General features: G+C 47.8%; 1 long non-coding RNA gene across 4 annotated transcripts; it reads right to left on the bottom strand.

Annotated features, from left to right (window-relative positions):
• Positions 1-17,980: 17,980 nt before the first annotated feature.
• Positions 17,981-23,725, bottom strand: LOC142819482 (uncharacterized). 4 transcript variants are annotated; one of them, XR_012897404.2, is made up of 3 exons: positions 23,591-23,725; positions 18,765-18,968; positions 17,981-18,351 (listed from the first exon to the last, which is right to left on the bottom strand). It is a non-coding gene; the product is annotated as an uncharacterized LOC142819482 (long non-coding RNA). The 4 variants fall into 4 exon arrangements; XR_012897403.2 differs by having other exon boundaries at positions 18,765-19,040; positions 23,591-23,719; XR_012897402.2 differs by lacking the exon at positions 23,591-23,725 and adding an exon at positions 23,353-23,491.
• Positions 23,726-26,946: the final 3,221 nt, after the last annotated feature.

Here is a 26,946-nt window from a genome sequence, read left to right as displayed (position 1 = left end):
GCTGGGCACCCAGGGGCAGGGCCACACTCCTGCCTGGAGGCAGGGCCACGCAAGTGCCCAGGGGCGGGACTGCGCACACACCCATGGGCGGGGCAAACCATATGCTGCGTGTCCAGTGCCGGTGCCACCCATGCACTGCACTCCCGGGGCTGGTGCTGCTCCTGTGCTGCACACCCAGGAGCCGGCATCACCCATGTGCTGTGTGTCTGGGGCCTGCACAGCTCCTGCGCTGCGTGCCCAGGGGCGGGGGCGCCCATACACCCTGCACCTGGGGCTGGCACAGCCCATGCACCATGCGCCCAGGGACAGGGCCACCCATGTGCTGCGTGCCCGGAGCTAGCACTGCCCCTGTGCCACGTGCCCGGGGTGGGGACGCTCGTACGCCATGCGCCAGGGGTGGGGCCACCCATATGCTGCGCATCCAGGGGCTGGCACTGCCCATGCACCACGTGCCCAGGGGTGGGACTGGCCCTGATCACTCGGCGGGCACACAGAGATGGCCTGGCGGGTGCCATGGCACCCACGGGCACTACGTCGGGGACCACTGAACTAGAGCATTCACCAGCCGGCCATTCTGTCAGTGTGCCTCCTTGGGACCCACAAACTCTTTGGTGGGGGCTGCCAATGAAAGTCCATTCAATTCCTCTCTCAGGAGGTGCTGGAACACTCTTTAGGGTAGGGGTGCTGAGCTGTGGCTCCCTCCAAGAGACAGCATCCCCCTGCACCCTCAAACTTTGTCCCAGGCCCACCCAGTAGCCAAATCCTTTTAGACCCTTTAACAGGTCTAGAGGGGAGGGATAGCTCAGTGGTTTGAGCATCAATGTGGTAAACCCCTAGTGATGAGCTTAATCTTTGGGGGGGCCATTTACAGATCTGGGCAGGAGACTGGACTTGATGACTTCAAGGTCCCTTCCAGCTCTGAGATGGTATATTATTGTGGTTGGAGTACAACAAACATTATGCCAATTCATATTTTAAAAGCTCAAAAAGGCCTCATGTAAATGTATGTGCATATATTTTTGCCTCCACAAATAAAGCAATTGCAAACAAAAATAATTCCCTTTGAGTAGCCGCAGCTCTTTTATTCAAAGGAAAGAATGAAAAGGAAAACCTTAATATAAATACAAAGGTCAGTTTCCTTTTAGGGTTTTTATGAACTTGTTTGTGCCCTTGTTAAATATTAAAATATAGTTATGAAATGTTGTTGCAAAATGTTAAAATATAATAAATACTATGTCTGTTTATGTTGCAAAATGTCAAAGCTAAAGTTTCCATAAGTTTCTACCTTTGTCTCCCTAAACCCCCAAATGTTATGGAAGTTTAATACTCCCAAGCCATTTGCATAGAATTTCATAATTCATTTTGCATGCATTTTTATACTTCCTTTATGTCATTGTGAAAGGGTGGTTAAAGAAGTGGTCATTAAAGTATGCTTCCCAACAGTTTACAAAAAGTTGAACTAGTATGACAAACTCTAAAAAACATGGGCAAAAAATGCTGTTACTTCCGTAACTTTTGCAAAAACGGAGTGCTCAACAGGGGAAAATATTCAATGCACATTCTTCCAGAAGAATGTGAACATCTGTTTTAGTATTAAGTACTGTATTTAATATGAAAATAAGCAATGCACATGTTAAGGAAGTAAAAACAAATGTCTATGCAAAAACAGTAAAAGCATCCTGTCATAATTATTTTCATGCTAAAAATAGGGAAAAATCAGAACAGAAACATAGCTTATGTTATTGAAGACTTTTTCCCTTTTACAGTGTAAACAAGCTAAATTAATCTGCATGTCATATTTGGAAAACTGAAAACAAGAGAAATGTAAACCAAACAAGCAAAACCTTTATTATGTTAACCACAAGCTGTTTATGGGTCCATCCCACAGACACCAGAAGGCATTGGTACACAATGATGAAACCATCAAGAAAAGAAAACTGAACTGCTTTATATATAACAGATGACTCTGATAAGCTTTTGCTTATCTGTTATATATAAAGCAGTTCAGTTTTCTTGTCTATCAGAAAGAGGCAGCAAGGGGGGAAAGGAGGAGGTGTTGGGAGGAGCTGCCTTAATATCCCGTTCTCCCCCCTCACCCCCCCCAGCTCCAGCTCTGTGGGAGGAGTCAGGGATACAGCAAGGATGTTTCACCTTTGAAATGTTGTGACAGACCAGGAGGTCTGGGCACCCGCTGAGGGCATCTGCTCAGGGCGAATTGCTCAAAACAAGAGCTCTTTATAGCCCCAGCCCAGAGACCTTCCCAAACAGGTCACAAACTGGTCACACTGAATGCTTCAGCTACCAATTCAACTGGCAGGAAGCCTCATGTGCAAAACCCCTCTGACACCCCAGCTCTCTCTGTGCCACTATCAGTCCCGGTCCTGCACACAGGTGAGGGTTATAGAACCCAATCTTACCTACCCTGAACAGGCCCTTCCGGTCCCAAGAAACCAGCCACAGTTCCCTGTCAATTTACACTTTGGCTCTTACCCACGAGAGGATGCTGGGCCAATCCTTTAGAATCTAAAGGTTTATTACTAAAACAAAGAAAAGCATGAGAGTAAGGGTATATCTACACTGCAAAGTTAATTCAGAATAACAGCTGTTATTTCAAATTAACTTTAATAGCATCTATACATGCAAACCACTATTTCGAATTTCATTTGAAATAGCAGAGCCCTTAGTTCAAATTTGATAAACCTCATTTTACGAGGAGTAACGCCAAATTCAAAATAGCGATGTCGAATTAAGTGCTGTGTAGACACTTAATTCGAAATAGGGGGCCTCCAGCCCTTCCCAGAGAGCCCTGGTGGCCACTCTGGGCACAACCAAGAAAACTTACTCTCCTCTCCCCCAGCCCCGGAGCCATTAAAGGGCAAAATGCTATTTCAAAATAGTTTTTGTGTGTAGATGTGTTATTTTGAATTAGCTGAATTCAAATTAACTATTTTGAATTAAGTTAATTTGAAATAGCGCTGTAGTGTAGACATACCCTAAGGTTAAGGAGAATACATTACATACACCAATCACCAAGTTCTCAATACAGGCTCTTAGCAGAGATGTTACAAACTGCTATCTTAAAAGTCTCTGGTGTACATCCTATGTCAAGATGGGCCAATGATTCCTCCCGGCTCGCTGTTCCTCACAAGGATGCATCTGGAATCAGTAGCAGAATTGAAGGCAAGATGGAGTCTGCCTCATATCATTTTGTATCCATCCCTGGTATCTTCCAAGCTGGAGCAGGTCACATGGCCCAGTGACCTATCCTTGTGTCCCAAGTCAGCAGTCATGATATTAGCTGGTTTGCAGGTCCCAGACGAATTCCCCTGGTGTGTATTAGCCTCCCTGAGAGCCTTGTCCCTGGAGCCTTGCTAATTAGCAGAGTCACTGACTGAACATTCCTGGCTCATTGCTGTCTCAGACAGAGTCTCTTCCAAAATCAACACAGAGTCCATACTTATAACTCCACATATGGATATATCACAAGCACATGAATAACATACATAAAATCAGTAGAACATAAGTTTTCATTTGACATCTCACATGGCCCCCTTTGTACATACTTTGGAGCGAACACCCCCCACCCATGGGTGCAGCAGTGACCTGTCTGATCCCCTTAAAATCCAGTGATATGACAAATGTACAAGAGTTTCCACTGGGGCTCTTATAAATTCCAAAGCAGAAGCGCCACATGGAGCCTAAGATAAGCAGAGTCTCCCTTTGGCCCCAGGCTCCATTTGGCATTTCAAAGGCAGAACACCATACGACACTATACATAAAACAAAATGTAGAATCAAATGAAGTAAAAATCTTAAATGAACCAAAATTGTCCATAGAATCTCTATGGATAGTAATTCCATGTTCCAATAATAAGAATAGAGCAGTAGGGATATATTATCGACCACCTGATCAGGATAGTGATAGCGACTATGAAATGCTAAGGGAGATTAGAGAGGCTATCAAACAAAAATCTCAATAATAGTGAGGGATTTCAACTATCCCCATATTGACTGGATACATATCTCCTCAGAATGGGATGCAGAGATAAAACTTCTTGATACCTTAAATGACTGCTTCTTTTAGCAGCTGGCTCTGGAACCCACAAGGGGAGCGGCTATTCTTGATGTAGTCCTAAGTGGAGCTCAGGATCTGGTCCAAGAGGTAAATATAAGTGGACTGCTTGAAGATAGTCACCTGTCAGAGAAAAGAAACTGCTCCCCCAGTAAAAAAGTTTGGCCAGGCCGCTCTTGTTCTGCAGTACTCCTTGAGAGAAACCGGCCGCACCCTTCCTGCATACCATTGCCTTTAGAAAAAGGAAAGGTGTGAAAAGGGGAAAATAGCCTCAGACTCTCCCACCCGTCACCTTGGCGTGAGAACTGCAGGGCTTACCTGGTCGCATGAAACCTGCACAGTTTCGGCCCAACCCCTGGGACACAGACCCCCCCACTTGGTGACCATTGGGCCATATATGGTAATATGCAAGCGCGGGAAAGCGATGTGCAGATTTGGGGATAAATACCCATGGCACAGTTTGCTCTAGGAGGTCTTCGCAACACACGTACCACCGTGCGTGTGCCTTCTCGTATACTTCAAAGCGCTGCCGGCCTGATCAACCAACCAGCCATCTCCCCCAACTCTCGGGCGTAACCAAGGCCTTCGCAACCGAACCGATATCTGTGAAATGTTCCATGTGCTGTGTAAGTTGGTATGTATGATTTGATTTTTTTCCTGTTGTATAAGCTTAGTGTTGTAGTTGTTTTTGGGTAGTACATAAGAGTTTGTAGTTATCACTGTTATTTAATTACTGTAGCTGGATATTTTAAGATTAGAGACTATTCCCCTTGCCATTCCCATCCCTATATCTCTGACACGTTTTACTAGAAGCCATAGAATAAATATAATAAATACTGTAAATTCATTATTAACACGGTCTATTAAAAATCTTAGAATAAATACTATAAATTCACCTCTGTCATAAATAAATATTTTTTATTTGATAAAACTGTCCACCTGGCTCTGTCCTTCCCCCCTCGGGTATTCATTATCGGACCTGTGATTCTTGCGACATCACCATAATGTAATAACATTTAAAATCCCTGGGGGGGGGGGACACCTCAGCAGCCCAACACTGTGGCATTTAATTTCAGAAAGGGGAATTACACAAAAATGAGGAGGTTAGTTACACAGAAATTAAAAGGTACAGTGACAAAAGTAAAATCTCTGCAAGCTGCATGGAAACTTTTCAAAGACACCATAATAGAGGCCCAACTTAAATGTATACCTCGAATTAAAAAACACAGTAAGAGAACCAAAAAAGTGCCACTGTGGCTTAACAAACAAGTAAAAGAAGCAGTGACAGACAAAAAGACATCTTTTAAAAAGTAGACGTCAAATCCTAGTGAGGAAAATAGAAAGGAGCATAAATTCTGTCAAGTTAAGTGTAAAAATATAGTAATAAAATCCAAAAAGGAGTTTGAAGAACAGCTAACCAAAAACTCAAAAAACAACAGCAAAATGTTTTTAAGTACATCAGAAGCAGGAAGCCTCCTAAACAACCAGTGGGGCCCTTGAACAATTGAGATATTAAAGGAGCACTCAGAGATGATAAAGTCATTGCAGGGAAGCTAAAAGAATTCTTTGCTTCAGTCTTCATGGCTGAAGATATTGGGGAGATCCCCAAACTTGCACCATTCTTTTTAGGTGATAAATCTGAGGAATTGACCCAGATTGAGGTGTCATTAGAAGAGGTTTTGGAACAAATGGATAAACCTAACAATTATAAGTCACTGGGACCAGATGTCTTTCACCCAAGAGTTTTGAAAGAACTCAAATGTGAAATTGTGGAACTATTAACTATGGTTTGTAACCTATCCTTTAAATCAGCTTCTGTATCTAATGACTGGAAGATGCCTAATGTGATACCAATATTTAAAAAGAGCTCTAGAGGGGATCCTGTCAATTACAGACCGATAAGTCTAACGTCTGTACCGAGCAAATTAGTTGAAACTACAGTAAAGAATAAAATTGTCAAACACATAGATGAACATAATTTGTTGAGGGAAAGTCAACATGGTTTCTGTAAAGGGAAATCATGCCTTACTAATCTTCTAGAGTTCTTTGAGGGGGTCAACAAACATGTGGACAAGGGGGATCCAGTGGAGGAGTATACTTAGATCTCCAGAAAGCCTTTGACAAGGTCCCTCACCGAAAGCTCTTAAGTAAAGTAAGTTGTCATGGGATAAGAGGGAAGGTCCTTTCATGGATTGATAACTGGTTAAAAGACAGGAAACAAAGGGTAGGAATAAATGGTAAGTTTTCAGAGTGGAAAGAGGTAGTTAGTGGGGTCCCCCGAGGGTCTGCCCTGGAATCAATCCTATTTAACTTATTTATAAATATCAGAAAGTGGTAAACAGTGAGGTATTAACATTTTCAGATGATACTAAACTGCTCAAGATAGTTAAGACCAAAGCAGACTGTGAAGAGTTTCAAAAAGATCTCTCCAAGCTAAGAGATTGGGCCACAAAATGGCAAATGAAATTTAATGGTGATAAATGTAAAGTAATGCACATTGGAAAAAATAATCCCAACTATACATATAATATGATGGGCACTAATTTAGTACAACTACTCAAGAGAGAGATCTTGGAGTCATTATGGATAGTTCTCTGAAAACATCCACTCAATGTGCAGTGGCAGTCCAAAAAGCAAATAGAATGTTACGAATCATAAAAAAAGGGGATAAAGAATAAGACAGAGAATATTTTATTGACGCTATATAAAACCGTGGTATGCTCACATGTTAAATACTGCGTACAGATATGGTCGCCTTATGTCAGAAAAGATATATTGGCATTGAAAAAGGTTCTGAAAAGGGCAACAAAAATGATTAGGGGATTGGAAAGGGTCCCATATGAAGCTTGGGACTTTTCATCTTAGAAAAGAGGAGACTGAGAGGGGATATGATAGAGATCTATAAAATCATGACTGGTGTGGAAAAAGTGAATAAGGAAAAGTTATTTACTTACTCCCACAATATAAGAACTAGGGGTCACCAAATGAAATTAATAGGCAGCAGGTTTGAAACAAACCAAAGGAAGTTTTTCTTCACTCAGCACACAATCAACCTGTGGAACTCCTTGCCAGAGGATGTGGTGAAGACTAGGACTTTAACAGGATTCAAATAAAAGCTAGATAGATTCATGGAGGTTAGGTCCAATAATGGCTATTAGCCAGGATGGGTAGGAATGGTGTCCCTAGCCTCTGTTTCTAAATGGTTGACAGGAGAGGGATCATGTGAGGATTACCTATTGTGTTCCCTCCCTCTAGGGCATCTGGTATGGGCCACTGTTGGCTGATAGGATACTGAACTAGACGGATCTTTGGTCTGATCCAGTATGGCCATTCTTACGTTCTTATGTTCTTTGAAATGTAGCAACATCCAGGTGGGCTCTTGCTACATCTCAAAGCAGAAGCACCGTTATAGATGGAAGTTCCATTGACTATTCAATTAGTTGATTAATCTAATTTTAACATCCCTATCCCCTATCCAGACTCCCTGCTCCCGACCTGCCTATGGTCCTGGGAGGAAATTTGAGTGGAAAAGGGGTGCAGGCTCTGGAAGGAGTTAGGTGCTGGAGGGGTGAAGGGTCGGGCTTTGGGAGGGAGTGTGAAAAAATCACGTCACTGGGGGAGAAGGGAGATTGTAAATAGCAAGCCACAAGCTCCTGGACAGTAGGCAGCACATGAAGTTAATAATTTGACTGTACCAATTGCAATTGCTACTCCTAGATGGACCAGGAATCCTAACAAATTAGTGCATGTTAACAGTATGGGTACAATAGAACATGAGACCTAGAAACAGCACTATCCCCAGTGTGAAGAGGGCAGCACAAGGAGATGAAATAAACACAGCCTGCTATAAATGAATCTGCAAGTATTTGGCCGAATGAACACGACTGCAAGGGAGGGAGGTTGGGCCCAGCTAAGAAGCAGTGAAGGAAGTGATGCATCTCATGGACACAGCATGCATTCTGGGATGCAACAGGGTCTCCATGGAAACGCCATTGCCAGGGGCACCTAGATGGGTTTTGTCTGAACCTCTCCTCTGTGACTCAGATTGGGACCCTTGCCCTATGACCAAGCATGAAGAGAAAGGGATAGAGGCTGTGACAGATGGCACCCAATGGGAATGCTTTGCACCTGTACTTCCCGTATCCATTAACACTGTTAATTCGGTGCAAAGGAAAATAGAGCAACTGGTGCCTATTGCCCAGCTAATAGTTGAATGTAGCAAGGGGGCGTGACCTCTCTGAGATTGATGGAGAGGAATTCCCGCCCACCCTTCAGAAGTAGAGGGGCGGGACAGGTGTCACCATGGTGTGGGGAGTCACTGGGCCTGCAGATGTGTGTCAGCCATCAGGTAGAACAGGAAGTTTATTCGGGTATGTCTACACTACCCTCCTAGTTCGAACTAGGAGGGTAATGTATGCATACCGCACTTGCTAATGAAGCCCGGGATTTGAATTTCCCGGGCTTCATTAGCATAAGCGGGGAGCCGCCATTTTTAAATCCCCGCTGCTTCGAACCCCGTGTAGCGCGGCTACACGGGGCTCGAACTAGGTAGTTCGGACTAGGGTGCCTATTCCGAACTACCGGTACACCTCATTTCACGAGGAGTAACGGTAGTTCGGAATAGGACCCTAGTCCAAACTACCTAGTTCGAGCCCCGTGTAGCCGCGCTACACGGGGTTCGAAGCAGCGGGGATTTAAAAATGGCGGCTCCCCGCTTATGCTAATGAAGCCCGGGAAATTCAAATCCCAGGCTTCATTAGCAAGTGCGGTATGCATACATTACCCCGCTAGTTCGAACTAGCGGGGTAGTGTAGACATACCCTTAGGCTGTGTCTACACTGGGGAGGTTTGGCGGAAAAAGTGCTGTCGACATGCAAAAATTGCCAAAATCAGTTTTTCTGCCTCCCACTGTTGACATTTCATAGCCACATTGCTAGCACCCCTGCCAACAGATAGAGCAAAGCCACGTGGGTCAGCAGTAAGTGCTGTGGCAAGGCAGAGCTGATCCCTATGCTTCTTGGGATTCCCTCATAGCTCTGTGAGCTCTCCGTGCTGATCTTGGCCCCTCCACCTCCTCCACAGTGTTGGGGGGCATGTAACCCCTTGCCGTCGTCCCCCATGTGTCCCCTATGAAGACCCCCCCATCCACAGGGGAAGTTCAGAGTGGCAGTTGGACCCAGAGTTTCACAGGTATTTATATCCCTAACTCCACTGATATCCAGAGGAAGGTCTGGGCTGGGTCAGGCTGTGTGCCTGTGTGATGACTGCACTGTGAGTCTGTCTGGTCTCTTTCCTCGACGCTGTCTGTGGCTCCTGGTTCTACAGTGGCAGGAACGGAGTCAGCCACCAGGGGGCCGCCAGGTTTTCCCTCTGCCTTCCCCCACACCCCGCTGAGAGAGAGTTTGAAAAGACCTTAGCGCTGGGCTATGGGGGACCCCTGCACATCACTCTGGCAGCCCAAGCCCCATGGGCCTGAGCCGGCCAGCCATGGGTGTCTAACTGCAGTGTAGACAAACCCAGTGTGTGAGACTTGAGGCCAGGTTATAAGAACTAAGCTCCCATTAGGGCACTGGCAGAGGTGGCCACTTTTTAAAGTGATCTCAGCAAAGGGAGTGACAGCGTCTCAGTGCTGATCCACACGGCTGCGTGGGTTGTGTTAGGAGTACCACAATCACAACCACAGCCACGTATTTCACGGAGCACACTCTGCAACATGAATTCTCACCCCCCAGATGCAGCCCTTGACTAAACGATTTTTCCCTAGGACTTTCCCCTTACACCTAGAACAGCCATTGGTTGTGATGGGAGAGAACAGCTTGGTAAAGGGTTTTGTGCAGAAGGGTAGTTCAGGAAGAGATGGAAGGCTGGTTCCCATAATGGTCAGAGTAAAGGTTAATTCACGCCGGGTAACCACCTGCTCATAGGAAAAAACAGAAATTTATGCCCTGTGTTAAGCCCATTTTACATAAAGCCCTAACTGGAGTCATGACCAGGCACCTCCATAATGCCTTATATCCCTCATATGGTGAATAACCCTTGGTCATTCCTTTATTACCCACCTGTGTCCATGGCAACAATGATGTAAATGCAACAGTGTGACCTCACAATGCTGTGATGAGAACACTGGCTCAGTTGGCCCTCAGTGTCAGTTGCCTTGACTTCGACAGGAGAGGCTGCATATTGTGCTGCCTACAGTCGGTTTCAGATTGAAGCTCCAATCCATTATTGGAAAAACGTAAGTGGATTTTTTCCTGAACTGCTGCTCCACTCAGCTGTCCTGCCTCAGATGATTTTTGGCCCTGATCCTCAAAGCTATTTAACTGAAACTCCCACTGAAATTCATAGGAGTGAGGAGTCTAAATACCTTTGAGAATCTGGGCCTTTGTTACATGTGATGTCTCTTGTTCTGGCATGAAAAATGCCCTGCCTGCAGAATTCGGGAGGGAATCCAGCTGTCTGATCTAGCAGCTACTTCTGCCTCCTCTCTCACATACTCAGTTCTTTAGTTTGTTGTAAAAATGGTGTCAGACAGGGAAATACTCCAGAGTTAATAAGGCTGCATGTTAAGGTTACATTTGTAAACCCGGCAGGGATTTCCAGAGGTCACTGATACCTAGAAACACCGCCCCAAAGTCTTCTCTACTGAGCCTCCTCTCGGACATTGTTCTAGGATCTCGCTCCGTGTCCTGGTTCCTGAAGCAGGAAATGAAAGGAAATGGGTTGTGTGCCAGGCCTCCTTCATCCCAGGGTGTAAACAAGCCCCTCCTGTCCCTTCTGCCCCTGGTGGAATCTGTCCCACAGCAAAAAGCCACATTCTGCTCCTGGAGCCATTTTTTAATTTTTCCTGAAACTAAACGCATTGGAGTGGGGAACTCTCTTTAGTGCATCTCCCTGACACTGAGGCAGGCCCAAGTGGGGCGTGGTGCCCAGCTGGAGGAGAGATCCAGGCCTGCACTAGCTGTCTGCAAGCTAGTGCATTAAATAGAACCTTGGCTGTGATAGCGACGGTGGCTTGGGCTGGAAGATCTGGCCAGAAGGGCTGGGTGGGGCTGTACTTTAGGTGGCTGGCTCTCACCGCTGCCTATGCTATTCCGCCTACGCTGCAAGCCAGTGTGGATATGTCTACGGGACACAGGGCTCACCCACCCCGCTCCAAGTACAGAGAGATGCTGAGCTGGGGGATTGGCAGGATTCAGGGTCCCAGGCTCAGATCCTCAGATGTATTTAGGTCCCTGTGACAGGGCGCCTGCCCTGCACTGGCCCTTTAAGACCAGGACTCAGGCCCTGAGCCAGGGCTAGAAAGAAAGAGGCCAGCCGGAGCGGTTTAGGGCCAGTGAGAGCCCAGCTGGCTACTATCTAGGGCAGCACAATTGGCTTGGGGAAGCCAGCTGAACCCATTAGGGGAGTGAGAACCCAGCTGGCAGGTATATCTAGAGAAGCACAGGTTGCTTGGGGGGGAAAGGCCAGTGGAGGGCTGACTGCAGAGGAAGCAGGAGCTCCTGGGAAGGAGACAGCCGAAGGAGACGGAGACTACCGGCTGAGGGGACGCCGGCCTGGAGATCGCAGCCAGCTGGGCAAGTCCAGGAGAAGGAAGCCCGGGAATCCAGGTAGGAAGTGGCCCAGGGCAGGAGTGGGAGCCGCCCCTCCTGGCCCAAGAACCTCGGTGTGTTTCGGCTGGATGGCCCCGCCGAGGGAGTGACCCGTTACCTGGTCGCTCACAGGGCTCTGGGCTGGGACCCGGTGGAGTAGGGTGGGCCTGGGTCGGTAGGCCACAGGACTAGAATGGGGAGGTGGGGGGGGGGGGAGGAGATAATGAATAAGTATTGGAGGGCCTGGGAGGCCCTACAGGCTGGGCCATGGAAAAAGGGGAGCGGGCCACGACAAAGGGGTGACCTTGGACTCCATAGTAAACCAGGCTCCAAGAGGTGGGGGCAGGGGCCGAGCCTGAAAACTTGTTTTGCCTGTGGGCTCAGGGGACACCTGAGGAGGGAGTGCCCCTATGGCAGGAGTGTCCAAACTTTTTTCAAAGAGGGCCAGATTTGATGAAGTGAACATGCGTGAGGGCCGACCATTTTGCCTGACATTCTTTGAACCATTAAAATTAAATGCAAATTAACTATTTTATGCAAAGTTTATTGCAAACGGCATACTTTTCATTTCGTCACATGGATGACAAATCTAAACAGGTGTTAAATCACTCTGCCTTTCATATCTGAAGGCCAGATGAAAAAAAATCCAGGAAGCTGAAATATATGTCAGGAACATTGTAAAGTACATTACATATTATTGGTAATAAAGGTTGTCTGTCAACTTTTAAGTTCAAAAAATATGAACAGGAACATAACACCAAGTATACATGTTGTGTCCAAATATATTTATAACTGATTTAGACCAACTGACATTAACTGAGATTTTACAATGTATTCATCTCAATACATATGGATTCGTTGGGGGCCATAAAAGATAGATATTGCCAAATTACCTGGGGGGCCGTATTAAACCGGAACACGGGCCGCAATTGGCCCGCGGGCCGGACTTTGGACATACCTGCCCTATGGGGTGGGAGCCAGGAGGCCCCACCCAGCTATAGGGGCAAAGAGAGAGCGGCCCCTGTGAAGGCAACAGGGGAGGCACGGACATGTTGGGCCTGCGGGAAGCCGGGCCACATCCGGAGGCTGTGCCCCAAGCGGACCCGGGTAGCCCCGGCTAGCACGGAGGGAAGGTGGCAGCGACAAACCGCCAGGGAACAGACTCAGGACCACCGACCCAGGATGGTAAGAGAAACCAGAGGGTGGGCGGAAGGTGATTTGGACCCGGGCGAAACCAACGCGCATGGGATCCCAGACTGGGGTCCTACCCCGAAGCGTGAGGGACCGGGACAAGCAAGAGGCCAGCGAGGGGGCGACACCCACACAGAGGGTGCGTACGGACAGGTGATGGCTGCCGACCTACGGGCGAGACCGCGAGACAAGACAAAGATTACCCTGCAGGTATGGCTAGAGGGAAGGCCAGTGACCGCCCTGGTGGATTTTGGGTGCAGCCAGACAATGGTACGATCAGAGCTGGTCCCAGAGTGGGAGGCGGCCGGGGGGTCCATCTCGATGCAATGCATCCACGGAGATGTTAGCGCCCACCCCACGGGGTGGGTCCGTCTGTCGGATGGGGTAGAAGAGGTGATCTGCAGGGTAGCGTTAGCCCCAAAGCTGGTGTATCCTGTACTACTGGGCCGGGACTGGCCGGGTTTCAGACGCATCCTGCGTGACTGGGAGAAGCAGGCGCAACCACCACCAGCAGGGACGGAGGATTGTAAAAGGGGAACATCCCAAGGCCCGGAGGAGGAACCGGACCCTGAGAAAACCCTCAGTTCGGAGGAAATAGGAGGGGAGGAGGACTTCACGAGAGACCAACGGGAAGACCCCTCCTTAACCCATGCCTGGGAACAAGGGGCAGGAGAGACTGGGGACCCCGGCACGGGGGCAGCTGTTCGACCAACACCGCAGTTCGAGGTAAGAGCCGATCGATTATATCGGATCGCACGGTCAACTGACGGGCAGACAGAGGTTAGCCAGTTGTTGGTCCCCGCACGGTATCGTAGGCAGGTATTAGACCTAGCACATGCGAATCCCTGGGCCGGACATTTGGGGCGAGAGAAGACCCTACAGCACATAACGCAGAGGTTCTTTTGGCCAGGGATTTATAAGGAGGTCAGAGACTTCTGTGAGTCCTGCCCTGAGTGCCAGAGGACGGCTCCGGGAGGAGTGCCGAAAGCCCCGCGAGTCCCTCTCCCCGTGGTAGAGGTGCCGTTCGACCGGGTGGCTTTAGATCTGGTAGGGCCTCTGGAGAGGTCCCGACGTGGGCACCAGTATATAATGGTCATAATTGACTATGCCACCCGATACCCCGAGGCTGTCCCCCTTAAGAACACGACGGCGGCAATGCTGGCGCGTGAATTGGTGCAAGTATTCTCCCGGGTGGGAATCCCCAGGGAGATACTAACTGACCAAGGGACCAATGTGACCTCCAAACTGGTGGCGGATCTTTGCCGTCTCTTAAACATTAAGACCATGCGTACCTCAGTTTACCACCCGCAAACCGATGGACTTGTTGAACGTTTCAATAAGACATTAAAAAGTATGTTGCGACGGTTTGTGGAGCTCGACCCAAAGGATTGGGACTTATTACTACCGGCACTGTTGTTTGCGGTGCGAGAGGTGCCCCAAGCCTCAACGGGATTCTCCCCATTTGAATTGCTTTACGGCCGCCAACCCCGGGGGATACTGGACTTATTGCGTGAAATCTGGGAGGAGCAGGACTCCAGGGTGACAGGTACTGTACCCGTCAATCTTGGACTTGCAACAGCGACTCCGGACCGTAGGGGAGCTGGCTAGGGAGAACCTCCTTCAGGCCCAAAGTAAGCAAGCCCAGTATTATAACCGGGGGGCCAAGTCCAGGACATTCCAACCGGGGGACAGGGTACTCCTGCTATTACCGGCGCCAGACTCAAAATTGTTGGCCAAATGGCAAGGGCCCTTTGAGGTCCTACGGCAGGTAGGACCAGTGGATTATGAAATTAAATTGTCAGGAAAACGGAAGGACAAACAAATTTATCATGTCAATTTATTAAAGAAGTGGAACGCCCGGGAGGGTATGCTTATCGCCTTACAGCCACCAGACCCGGAACTAGGACCCTGGGGAGGCGACTTGAAGGCAGAAGGGACAGCGCACATTGGGGCAGAACTGACGGAGGAACAGCAAAAAGAGCTGAACTCCCTCCTTCGGGATTTTGACCAGGTCCTAACCACACAACCGGGTAAGACCCCCCTTATGAGTCACCATATCTCGACAACCCCAGGTAAGATGATCCGGGACCACATACGACCCCTGCCCCGGAAAATGTGGGGGCCAGTTCAGGAGGAGCTGCAGCGGATGCTGCAAATGGGGGTGATCAGGGAATCTAAGAGCGAGTGGCGTAGCCCCATTGTGTTGGTGCCTAAACCCGATGGCACAATACGATTTTGCATAGACTTTCGGAAGATCAATGCAATCTCGTGATTTGATGCGTATCCTATGCCACGAGTAAACGAACTGCTGGAGCGGCTGGACAAAGCCCACTACATATCTACTCTAGACCTCACCAAAGGCTACTGGCAGATTCCCCTGACACCAGCGTCGGAGAGCAAGACCGCGTTTTCCATGCCTTTTGGCCTGTTCCAATTCAACACCATGCCTTTTGGACTGAATGGGGCGGCAGCGACGTTCCAGAGGTTAATGGACAAGGTACTGCAGGAACATCGTGAGTATGCGGCTGCATATATTGATGACATTGTCATTTTTAGTGAAACCTGGATGGAACATCTGCAGCATTTGAAGGCGGTCCTTGGGGCGCTGGCCTCGGCCAAGCTCACGGCTAACCCAAGTAAGTGCCATTTTGGACAAAGAGAGGTGTCCTATTTAGGCTACCGGGTGGGACGGGGAAGGATAAAACCCCAAGTAGACAAGGTGGAAGCCCTGCGAGATTATAAAGCCCCCACCACAAAAAGGCAAGTCCGCCAGTTCCTGGGTCTAGCCGGTTATTACCGGCGATTCATACCCAATTTCGCCACGATTGCAGCGCCCTTGACAGATCTGACCCAAAATACAAGACCCCAAAGGGTCCAGTGGACCCAGCAGTGCGAAAAGGCGTTCAAAGCATTAAAACAACAACTGACGCAGACACCGGTCCTCCATCAACCCGATTTTTCAAAACCGTTTATAGTACAGACAGATGCGTCAGACAGAGGTCTAGGAGCGGTCCTCTCTCAGGAGCAGGAAGGGGAGGAACACCCAATCCTGTATTTAAGCAGGAAATTACTACCGCGGGAACAACAGTATGCCACGATCGAGAAGGAGGCCCTGGCAGCTAAATGGGCAATAGAGGCACTGCGCTATTACCTGCTGGGGGGAACATTCACACTGATAACGGACCATGCGCCATTACGATGGCTGCAAACAATGAAGGAGACCAACCCTAGGATTATGAGGTGGTATTTTGGCCCTAAGTTTGAGGTCTGCCACAGACCAGGGAAAGCCCATAATGCAGATTTTTTTCTCTAGGTCCATAGGGACTAACGAGCGGGCGGAAAGGGATGGAGTTCTGGAAAGGGGGGTGAGTGATGGGGCATTGCCGCCCCACACTAACATCGACGGGGTGACCTTCTGGGGAACCCGCCGGCCAACACGCCGACATTGTGGGGCATGCTCAGAGGCAGGCAGGGCAGACCTGGCGGTGTTTGGGGCCAAGGGGAGAAACCAGGTCCCGAAGGAGGGCATAGGGGAGGCATGGCGGGGGGCCGGACGAAGAAGGGAAGCTTGATCCGAAGGGGAAGGTGTGTGACAGGGCGCCTGCCCTGCACTGGCCCTTTAAGACCAGGACTCAGGCCCTGAGCCAGGGCTAGAAAGAAAGAGGCCAGCCGGAGCGGTTTAGGGCCAGTGAGAGCCCAGCTGGCTACTATCTAGGGCAGCACAATTGGCTTGGGGAAGCCAGCTGAACCCATTAGGGGAGTGAGAACCCAGCTGGCAGGTATATCTAGAGAAGCACAGGTTGCTTGGGGGAAAAGGCCAGTGGAGGGCTGACTGCAGAGGAAGCAGGAGCTCCTGGGAGGGAGATTGCCGGCCGAGGGGATGCCGGCCTGGAGATCGCAGCCAGCTGGGCAAGTCCAGGAGAAGGAAGCCCGGGAATCCAGGTAGGAAGTGGCCCAGGGCAGGAGCGGGAGCCGCCCCTCCTGGCCCGAGAACCTCGGTGCGTTTCGGCTGGATGGCCCCGCCGAGGGAGTGACCCGTTACCTGGTCGCTCACAGGGTCCTGGGCTGGGACCTGGTGGAGTAGGGTGGGCCCGGGTCCCCCTACCTGGGGTGCGCCCCGCTACAACAGTTATAAACTGCTTTGTGGACTCGGCCTTGCTTAAAGGGCCAGTTATATACTGCTGTGTGCCAATGATGAGCAACCCATACAGACTGTAACTTGCCCTGAGAGGGACTATATGAGGACAGTCAAGGGGCACTGAGGGCGTCCACCCCTTACAGTCCCTAACTGCCATTGATTTCCATCGAAGTTCGGAGCCTACGTACCTTTGAAAGTCTGGACCCCAGATCATGGGCTTTGCTGTCTGTCTTGGTCACAAATCATGGGTAGCGTGAATGGTTAGCATGAGTAAATTAACAGTAAGTGAGCTGAAGAGAGGCCATGCTGAGGTCTGAGCAAAAGCCCTGAAGGATTATGGATTTGTTTACAACTTCAAGAAAAGAACAGTGTAATAAGACAAGAAAAGACTGTGTGCTAAGGAGACAAAACGGTACAGGCGGCAACGTTCCCAGATAAGGAGTAACAAGGGAGAGACCTAATCAAGGACATTCTATTATTTATCACTCATAGTGAGACAAGCAGAATTGGGTGGGGTAAGCAGGACGCTCTAAGATTGGTGATGAGAACACCCACAGGAGGGGGGGGGGTGCAACCTACAGACATCACCCCACCTGGACCCAGACTGTGTGTAACCAGTGGATACCATTGGTTACTCCACATGGACTGATTTCCCCTCCCCCAAGGGGTTATATACCACACCATTTTGCACCAAGGTGGAGTCCATCAATTCGGCATATTGGGGTGACATGCACGTTGGACTTCCTCCTCAACAAATTAATCAACATTACCTGGAGTTTGGCCAGCACCAGAGGATGAGTGTATGTGCGTGTGAGTGTTTAATTGGATTAAGAATTAGGCTGCTAAATTGGGTTAAGGATTAGATTTAGATTGTTAATTATTTCATTTAAATATTGCTTTTAATGTTTGTGATGCCTTTTATTGTCTTTATTGCCATTTTAATTGCTTAGTACTAAATATATATGTTGGAAATAAGCCAGGACACTCTGGATGCAGGTGAAAACAAGCGGAGGATTTATTACACCAGCTGATGGAGTGACACGCAGGGGTTACCCTGGTGATTACTGGTTAATTAACACAATACAATAGATTATATAGTCAGCAGGTGGACGGAGGAAAAATGATTTGATAGGTCTAGCAGCAAGACGACATGAGCACAAGCCAATAGAACTACTAAAGATTACATAATATCTCTGCCCATTGCAAAGTAACTTAATTAATACATATAGGTGGTTATTGTTTAAATGCCAAAACATGTCAGCAAAACAGTAATAACAGTTAGTCTGCATTTATGACGATGTTTCTTATAGCAGGCGGGTATGGCCTTGAGTTGGTGCAGCACTGGGTTCTCAGGCTTATTATCTAGGAGTGAAGCAAGACAGTTAAGCAAATTTATGAATGTTATCTTAAGCAAAATGTGTTAGGTTACTAACTGGAGTTTAGTTTGAGTGTTTTAGAATGTGGTTGCTATGGTGCCCAGGGTCGTTCCACTGTCTGCAGCTCTTATCTTGACTGTGGTGTTTCCAGGCCTTAATTCTAAAATGGAGTTATGCTGTTTAGAGGCCTATTAGCACATTTAGGGCTGCCTCAGTTTACCCTACAATATATATACATATAGTTCTTTTAAAACTTGCTTCTGAATTGCTTACAATAAAACTTGTTAAAGGTATATTTGGGCTGCTGGGGAGATCTTTTGTTCTGTGAATGCTGAATGGAATACGTATTGTGATACGGCCTGATCAACCGGATCACAGCGCCCTCTTGTGACATCTCACCTGATTAGCCAATAGGACAACACACACGTTCTCACTAGCTTTAGACTGGAAGTTGTTCCACCAACAATCAGATCTGGCCATCCTTCCTGCGTTATTGCAGAATAGATGTGCACAGTTGGCCGGGGTGGGGGAGGACGCGTCTGGTGATGGTGCATCCCTGTGGCCAGACAGCCCGCCTCCATCACATCCATCTTATTTGCCTCCCTGAAGCATACAGGACAGAGAAGGAGCAATAAAATCAGCATAGTCTATGCTGGCTCATCTGATCCTGAGAAGCTGAAACATAGATATGAGGAGAGATCAGGATATGCGAGACTGCCACCGGCTGGCACCTATGTTGATTCGAACACACACACAGTCCCTGGAAGAGGAATTTCCCACTGAGAAAAGAATCCCCAGTAATTCCAATTCAGTTATTTCTCTTACAAGTGTAAATTAAGTTCACAACTCCCTTGTAAGAACTGGTCTCACAAAAGACAGACCAGCCCCATTTGGCATGACAGATAAGAAAGAGAAATACGTGACCCCATGAGTATAAAAGATGGGCCCAGCACACACTCACTTTGAGTGTCATTCTACCCTCTACCTGCTGGTCGGATTAGGTGTTTGACCTCCCAAGGTTCTATGGGGACGCCCACCTTTCGTCTTTCCTAGGAATTGAGGGACTGGCCCTGGCCTGACATGCTGGAGTCGAGAGGCACAGAAGGGGGTAAAAATTGTACCTGGATGTGGTCCTCTGTCTTAAGTGTACACATAGAAAGAGTAAGCTGTTACTTGGTACCATTATTTCTATTTTTTTCTATCTTTATCTTCTTTGTAACCAGTTTTAAGATCCATATTTTGCTAGTAGTTAAGAAATAGAACAATAGCCATTGCAACCATATGATTTATAAGCTTCTTCAATAAACCTGTAACTGTTTAAGTTTTAACCTGACTCCTTCAGTTGCTGTAACAGAACCAAGCACAATTTAAAAGAACTTCAGCCGGTCTTAAGGGACAGATATAGGGAGCCCTGACCGTCGGCTGACAGAATTGGCGTAGTCGGCAGGATTGTGCTACTGGTTCACATACAGCAACATGAAGCCTGTCATGATAGACATGGATTTTAGTGGTATAGAGAAAAGGTTTGCCCAAGAAGGTTGGGGCAATCCAAAATGGGATAGAGAAATGTTAGAAGAGGATTGGGGAAATCCTGAGGAGTTGTGGGTGCAGTTCTGTAAGTATAGAACTGCCTGCAAAGAATGGGACAAAGCCTGAGTCTGTGGAAAGGAGCCACTTTCCATTTTGCAAGGAAAACAGGATCAGGACCAGAAAAGCAGGCAGAAAAGGAAAACAGGATCAGGCCCAGACAAGCAGGCAGGTAACAGATAAGATTGAAAGCCTTGTGGTAGAACTGAGAAAAAGGCAGTAAGTACTGGAATTCTAAATCCTTAAACATACTTACAAGAGTAATATCTGAAACAAGGCCAGATTTTATTTTAGAGATAAGAAAGTGTTTTAAGAAAAGAGAAACAGAGAATTTAAACTCTGCAGAGAATGGAGAGCAAATGCAGTTGTGCAAATGCTAAAATGGTGTAGATAGAAATTTGTGGTTTCTTTGCAGCCATTCTGAAGGAAAAATGGGCCCTTTTTCCAAAGGAATGTCTGTAAATAATCCAGGCAAATTTGACTCAAATCTGTACATTTGATTAGAGAGACTGCTAAAAGAACTCTAAAGGGAGGGGGTTCTATTGGAACTGAACTACCCCATTGAATAAAAAGGGAATGTAACTGTTGTACAGCTATGTAGAAATAGTGTAAGAAAGGTTCAGAGAGAATGTATGTGTGTCTGTGTGTATATATATATATATATATATAGTGTAAATAATATGAAGTTTTCAAGATCCAGTAATCTTGTTTGCAGGTTTAAAACAAATTGGTTTGGTTTATTTTCAGTAAGACCATTTTAGGCCAAGTTGTTTAATGAAGGTACAGGAAAACTGTAAGCATAAAGAAAGAGTTACACTCTATGCAAAGTTTAATGTGGCTAAGTAGTGTTGTAAACAAAGATTGCACATTTTTCTGTAACATGCCATGTACACTGTAGAATGAGTAAAAACTGCAAACAAACTAAAATGCTGTGAAAGCTCCAGGAGCCACAACAGGTTGTGATTTCCTTTGTGATGCAAATGCCCTAGCTGGCAGCACAAAGAAGCTTTGCAGGTAATAGCTAAGTATTATCAGCAAACTAGCTGAGATCAGAAAGTTCAAATTGTAGCCCTCCAGAAAGAAAGAAAAAGGAGGTATTGGTATTGCTATTTTAGTCCCAATAGGAGGTTGGGTATACTAGGAAAAGTTTAAATGTAAGCAGCCTTTTAAGAAGGCAGAGAGAAGACTGAGAAATTGGCATTTGTAAAAGATGTTACCCCTTTTGAACAAAATCTTGCAAAGGTTCGGGCATAGCCCTTGGTCTGATCAAGTGTTAACTGATGTCCATACAATTTCAGACCTAGAAGACAAATTGGCTAACTACTTGTGGATATGTAAACCCTCAACTTCAAAGGAGAGGGAAACAGCTGCAGCTTTTGTCTTCTGTGGAAAACCTGTAAAGAGGTGTTCTTCAAAATTGGCTGATACCTCTGCTGCAGACGTGGAGAGGTAGAAATTCATGTCCCTCAGTACCCAGACAGAGTTAGATTCCCTTAAGGATGGGTGCTGAGAGTTAAAGAAACTCTCAGATTTATTTTTTTTTTCTTCCCTCAGGAATATGCTTAAGAAAAGGACCAGAAGGTATGAGGCTTAGTGAACAAGCTCACCCTCCTTACCAAATTAATAGTAGACAAACCTGTCTCATTGGGAAAAGTCATTTAGCAGGAATAAGGAAAGTAGAGCAGACATTGGAAAGTTACTAGGAATGAGAAACATTTTCTTTGAAAGGACAAAGCAAGTGATTTGAGGGAATGTGAAGATAAAAGGTGGACTCCATGGCAGTGTGGAAGGAATTAAGTGATGGTTGTAATATGTGAAGGGAAATCTTGTTTTAAAAATGACACCTTGTTTCTTTGCAGCCTCTTCCTTAAGCACTGTGCAAACCATCTATGCAAAGAAACAATCAAATGTAAACATTTTGTCTATGGACACCTTTGTTAAATCTGCAAAGGAAAATTAAGGATTCTACTGAAACTTAATTGGTTAACTGCATAAAAGAATGAGCTCTATATATTGTAACTATTTTGTGGGTTTCAAAAGAACTAGTTTTATTTTGTTTTGGATAATGTCCGCTTGCTTAAAATTGCAAATAGACAAGGCACAAATTGGTTAGTGCTTCTGTTGGGCATTCAACTCTTAAGGACATTTAACTTTCTAGAAACCAAATTATTAGTTTAGAAATTCAAGCTTTGAAACTTAACTGTTTTTTTTTTTTTTTTTCAAGGCTGACTTGATAACGCTTTTGGCTATTTCAAAGGAAAGTGGACGGGGAAGGCTGTTGCTGTTTCAGCAGACACATCCATTGCACCCCTGACCACAAACATAGAAGGAACAGCTCAGCTTGCAGAGCTGGCAGCAATCAATTAGCTTGTGAGGCAGGGGCCAGTACCATCTACACTAACTCCTATGCTGTATGGGCTGGAGCCACCCAGTGGATAACTAATTGGAAGAATAATAACTGGGAAATAGGAAAGCCTGTTTCGAGATTGGAATATTGGAAATGGATATACCAGCATGCAACCCTACATGCCTTAAGCATAAGTCATGTGTCCAAAAGAATAATACCCTAGCTGCACAGCTAAATAACCTAGCAGATGCAGCAGTACAAATTTTTGCTGCCCAGGTGGATTGGGAACGCCTGTACATTTGGCTACATGAAACCTTGGGACACACTGAAAGCGATGAGCTGGTGCGGCAGGCACATGCCAGGGGGTGGCCTATAACCCACAAACAAGCCAAAGATCTGGTACAAGCTTGCACCCTATGTGCTGAACTCAAGGAAACATGTAACAGAAGGGCAATGGTTTGCCAGACTAAGAGATGGAAAAGCACTATGGGCAACCTGGCAAGTAGATTATATTGGTACACTACCCACCAGTAAGCAAGGGTGGAAGTATGTTTTAACTGGAGTGGAAATTGTTTCAGGAATTGGTTTTACTTACTCAACCCCAGTGGCAACAGGGTTGTTTACAGTCATGGGACTAAACCGCTTAATAGCCCTGTCCCAACACCCCAGTTTGGGAACACAAATCCATTCACTGCACTCCTACAAGGGAAAAGGAGTCTGGACCACTGCAGATGCTGGGCTAACACCAATAACCATTACTGAGGCTTGGATTGTATCCAAGACCGGCGAACCTTATGTTTTATCACAGGAAACTGAGGCAATATCCCTGAACAGTGCTCCAGTGGGATGGATCCCTCACAATGCTGGTGTGGATCCAGGAAACCACCATGAACTTTTGTGTGTATATATATATACCGCTTGCCGTTGTAGCGCTTGCAACTACTGTTGTTAGTTACAGACTACAGGCAGTCCCCGACTTACGTCGGATCCCTAGATACGAACGGGTGAGGCAACTCCCGCACATGCGCAGCAGCATTCCTGGGGCTCGCTCACCTGGGTCCTAGGATCCTCCTCCTCCTCGGGCCGGCTCCGACTGGAGTCCCGCAGAGCTGCCGGGCAGAGGAAAAGTGCCTCCCCATGCCCGCTGCCCCCCCACCTCCCTGCCAGCAACACGCTGCCCCCTTCCCTGAGCAACAGGCTGCCGAACAGACAAAAGCAGCCTCTCTGCCCCTCCTCCCCTCTATACATGCCGGGCTCCCGGAGCGCAGCAGCGTCCCTGGGGCTCACTCACCTGGGTCCTAGAATCCTCCTCCTCCTCTTCGGTCGGCTCCAACTGGCCTCTGCCTGCAGCAGCTGGCCACAGGGACAGGGATCCCGCAGAGCTGCCGGGCAGAGGAAAAGTGCCTCCCCACGCCCGCTGCCCCCCGCCACCTCGCATCCCGCATGCCTCCCCCCTCCCTCCTGCCAGCAACAGGCTGCCCCCTCCCCTGAGCAACAGGCTGCCGAACAGCAGACAAAAGCAGCCTCTCCGCCCCTCCTCCCCCTATACATGCTGGGCTCCCTGGGCAAACAAAGTGCTGGCCTCATTGTGTTAGCAAAAAAAGGACCCTCCTCCTAGAACCCTGGGTGGTGTGTGGAAATAAAGCTATTAGCTCAAAGCATGGTGCAGAGCTGTTTGGTATTTGATGAGTTACTCCTTTAGTCCTGAGTTTGTCACAGGGACAGAAATAGATGTGAAATCTTCTGAACAGGGGAACAGACAGCAAAACAAACATTAGAGGGGAGTTAACCTTTCCCTATGCTATCCAAAACTAAAAAAAATGTTTGGCTAGAGTTTCCCCTACAATATGTACCAGTTCCGACTTACATACAAATTCAACTTAAGAACAAACCTACAGTCCCTATCTTGTACGTAACCCGGGGACTGCCTGTATTGAAATGAGACATGGCACTCCAACTCGCCATGGTCTTCTTCCTCATCCCAACTGCTACTGCTGTACCAGAATACCTTACTTGACTCCTCCACTGGACTGGGAATCGAGTTTGTCCCTCTCAGCCCAAATGACTGGTGAAACAAGAGTGACATCTTCAGATGGGGACCGGTATGGTTCGATGACAGCAACTACCGCAGTCCTCAAAATAACTTTGGGGGGAGGCAAGGGAAGTGGCAATGAACGGTATGGGATAAGACATGCTGTAACTAAGACTGTAAATAACTCATGGCTAACTTGGTTAGCCCAACAGCTAAAACTTTCCTTAACTCCTTTCCTACACTCTATTATGACCACTGTTTTGATTGTTTTGATTGTTGTACTCCTTTTCTGCATAACCCTATGTATTGTGCAATGCCTAGTTAATGTAGCTATCTCTTGTGTGCACATTCGATACACAGCACCAGGAAAGGTCCCTAGTCAATTCCTAGATCCTGAACCCTCTAATCAGGCCATTGGGTACTTTTAAATTCGCCCAAGGTGGGCAAGAGGTACTGGCAAGCCACCATCTTGCATTCCTGGGACGTGGTGTGTCGTATCAGGGGGTGGAATGTGGCCAGACAGCCCGCCTCCATCACATCCATCTTATTTGCCTCCCTGAAGCATACAGGACAGAGAAGGAGCAATAAAATCAGCATAGTCTATGCTGGCTCATCTGATCCTGAGAAGCTGAAACATAGATATGAGGAGAGATCAGGATATGCGAGACTGCCACCGGCTGGCACCTATGTTGATTCGAACACACACACAGTCCCTGGAAGAGGAATTTCCCACTGAGAAAAGAATCCCCAGTAATTCCAATTTAGTTATCTCTCTTACAAGTGTAAATTAAGTTCACAACTCCCTTGTAAGAACTGGTCTCACAAAAGACAGACCAGCCCCATTTGGCATGACAGATAAGAAAGAGAAATACATGACCCCATGAGTATAAAAGATGGGCCCAGCACACACTCACTTTGAGTGTCATTCTACCCTCTACCTGCTGGTCGGGTTAGGTGTTTGACCTCCCGAGGTTCTATGGGGACGCCCACCTCGTATTTTCGTCTTTCCTAGGAATTGAGGGACCGGCCCTGGCCTGACACGCTGGAGTCGAGAGGCACAGAAGGGGGTAAAAATTGTACCTGGATGTGGTCCTCTGTCTTAAGTGTACACATAGAAAGAGTAAGCTCTTACTTGGTCCCTCTTGGGAGGACAGGAGTCTTTTGGTAGGAGCCAACATGGGCCAGAAAACACTTCAGATGTAACTCACCATTGTTCCTAGTCAGAGTGGGCCCATCCTGAGGTGTATGAAGAGAATCTGCCAGAAAGCCATGAAGGGCAAGATGAGAAGTCCCCAAATTTTCATCACAGGTAAAAGGAAAGGTCCCATTCTGAGGAAGCGCTAGTGGGTGGGAACGGGCTGGCCCATGCATATAGGCCGTCGCCTAGGGCGCTGTAGAAACCAATTCATATTTAGCTAGAAGCCATTCTGTATAACAAAAGCCATTTCAGTTTCTTGTGTCTGCACGTATACTAGAGGGAGTGAACTGGCCTTCACCGAGGTGGGGAGAGGCCAGAAGGATGCGCTGTTGGAATGTGTTAATGAACTATTTTGAGCTGAAGCTCGAACTCCCTCTAAACCTGTTTCTTTCTCTGCTGATAATAATTCCTCTTTGAAGTTCACTTTGATTTCTTGCCCTGACATCAGCCTTGTTTGGTTAAGGGTATAAAATACTAGGATTGCCAGCCCTGCTCCCTTCCCAGCCTGTCTCCCTTCCCCCCCCCCCCCCCCCCCGCATGAAGTGTCTGGTATTTTTTTTAAGACTACCTGGTAACCCTACGTGTGGGGCTGAGGGAGGCCCGGCCGACAGGCCTGAGAGCTCCTTTATTGCATTTAAAGCTCAATAATCGCCACGGTTTTGTGCTGGCTGAGAGTCACTCTGGGCTGGAGAATAGGGTGGTACTATTCCCTCTGGCGTGAAGGCCCTGGGGGACCAGAGGGAGTAGACCCTCCTGAAGCGGCTCAAGGCAGAGGCAGACAGCTGAGAGGTGCCATTCCAGAGGCGGAGGGGTGGACCCCCAGGTGAGAGGGGACTCCCTGAGAACGGGCTGAAGCCCTGGAGTGGGGATTCTGCCCAGGGACCGCATGGGCCTAGTATGGGCACGACCTGTAAGCCGTGACGACATGGTAGCAGAGGATGGTTTGGGGGTGCACCCGGTAGCCCACTGACAGCGGGCACGGGCACAGGCACTTTGCAGTGAGTGGCTGCCAGTGACAAACGAGGGTATTGAAGGAACCAGCAGGGAAATGGCCTATGCCCAGCTCCATCAGAGTGATCTGTGTGGGGGAACAGTGCTGAGCATGGGGAGGCTCACTAAGGAGCAGCTGATGGCTCATCTTGTGCAGAATGATGGGTCAGAGCTACAGGCTCCTGGTCCTTGTGGGGTTCGCGGGATGCCCAGAGAGCCAGGGAGCAGCCCAGAGTCTTATCAGAGCCTACGCCCCAGTCAGCACAGTGGAGCCCCAACCTGGGTTCTCCCCGGGGGAGTTGCAGAGGCTGGAGCTGGAGCTGAAAGTGAAGCAGCAGAGCTGGAGGAGCAGAGGCTGGTGGAGAGAGAGAGCGAGAGGACCCTGTCCAACAGCGGAAGCACGAGCTGGCGGAGAGATGGGCCAAGA

This window comes from Pelodiscus sinensis, chromosome 22 (genome assembly GCF_052426305.1).
Source record: "Pelodiscus sinensis isolate ZL-2025 chromosome 22, ASM5242630v1, whole genome shotgun sequence".
NCBI lineage: Eukaryota > Metazoa > Chordata > Testudines > Trionychidae > Pelodiscus > Pelodiscus sinensis.
The sequence above is the reverse complement of the archived record's forward strand: the minus strand, read 5'-3'. Positions and strand labels throughout refer to the sequence as shown.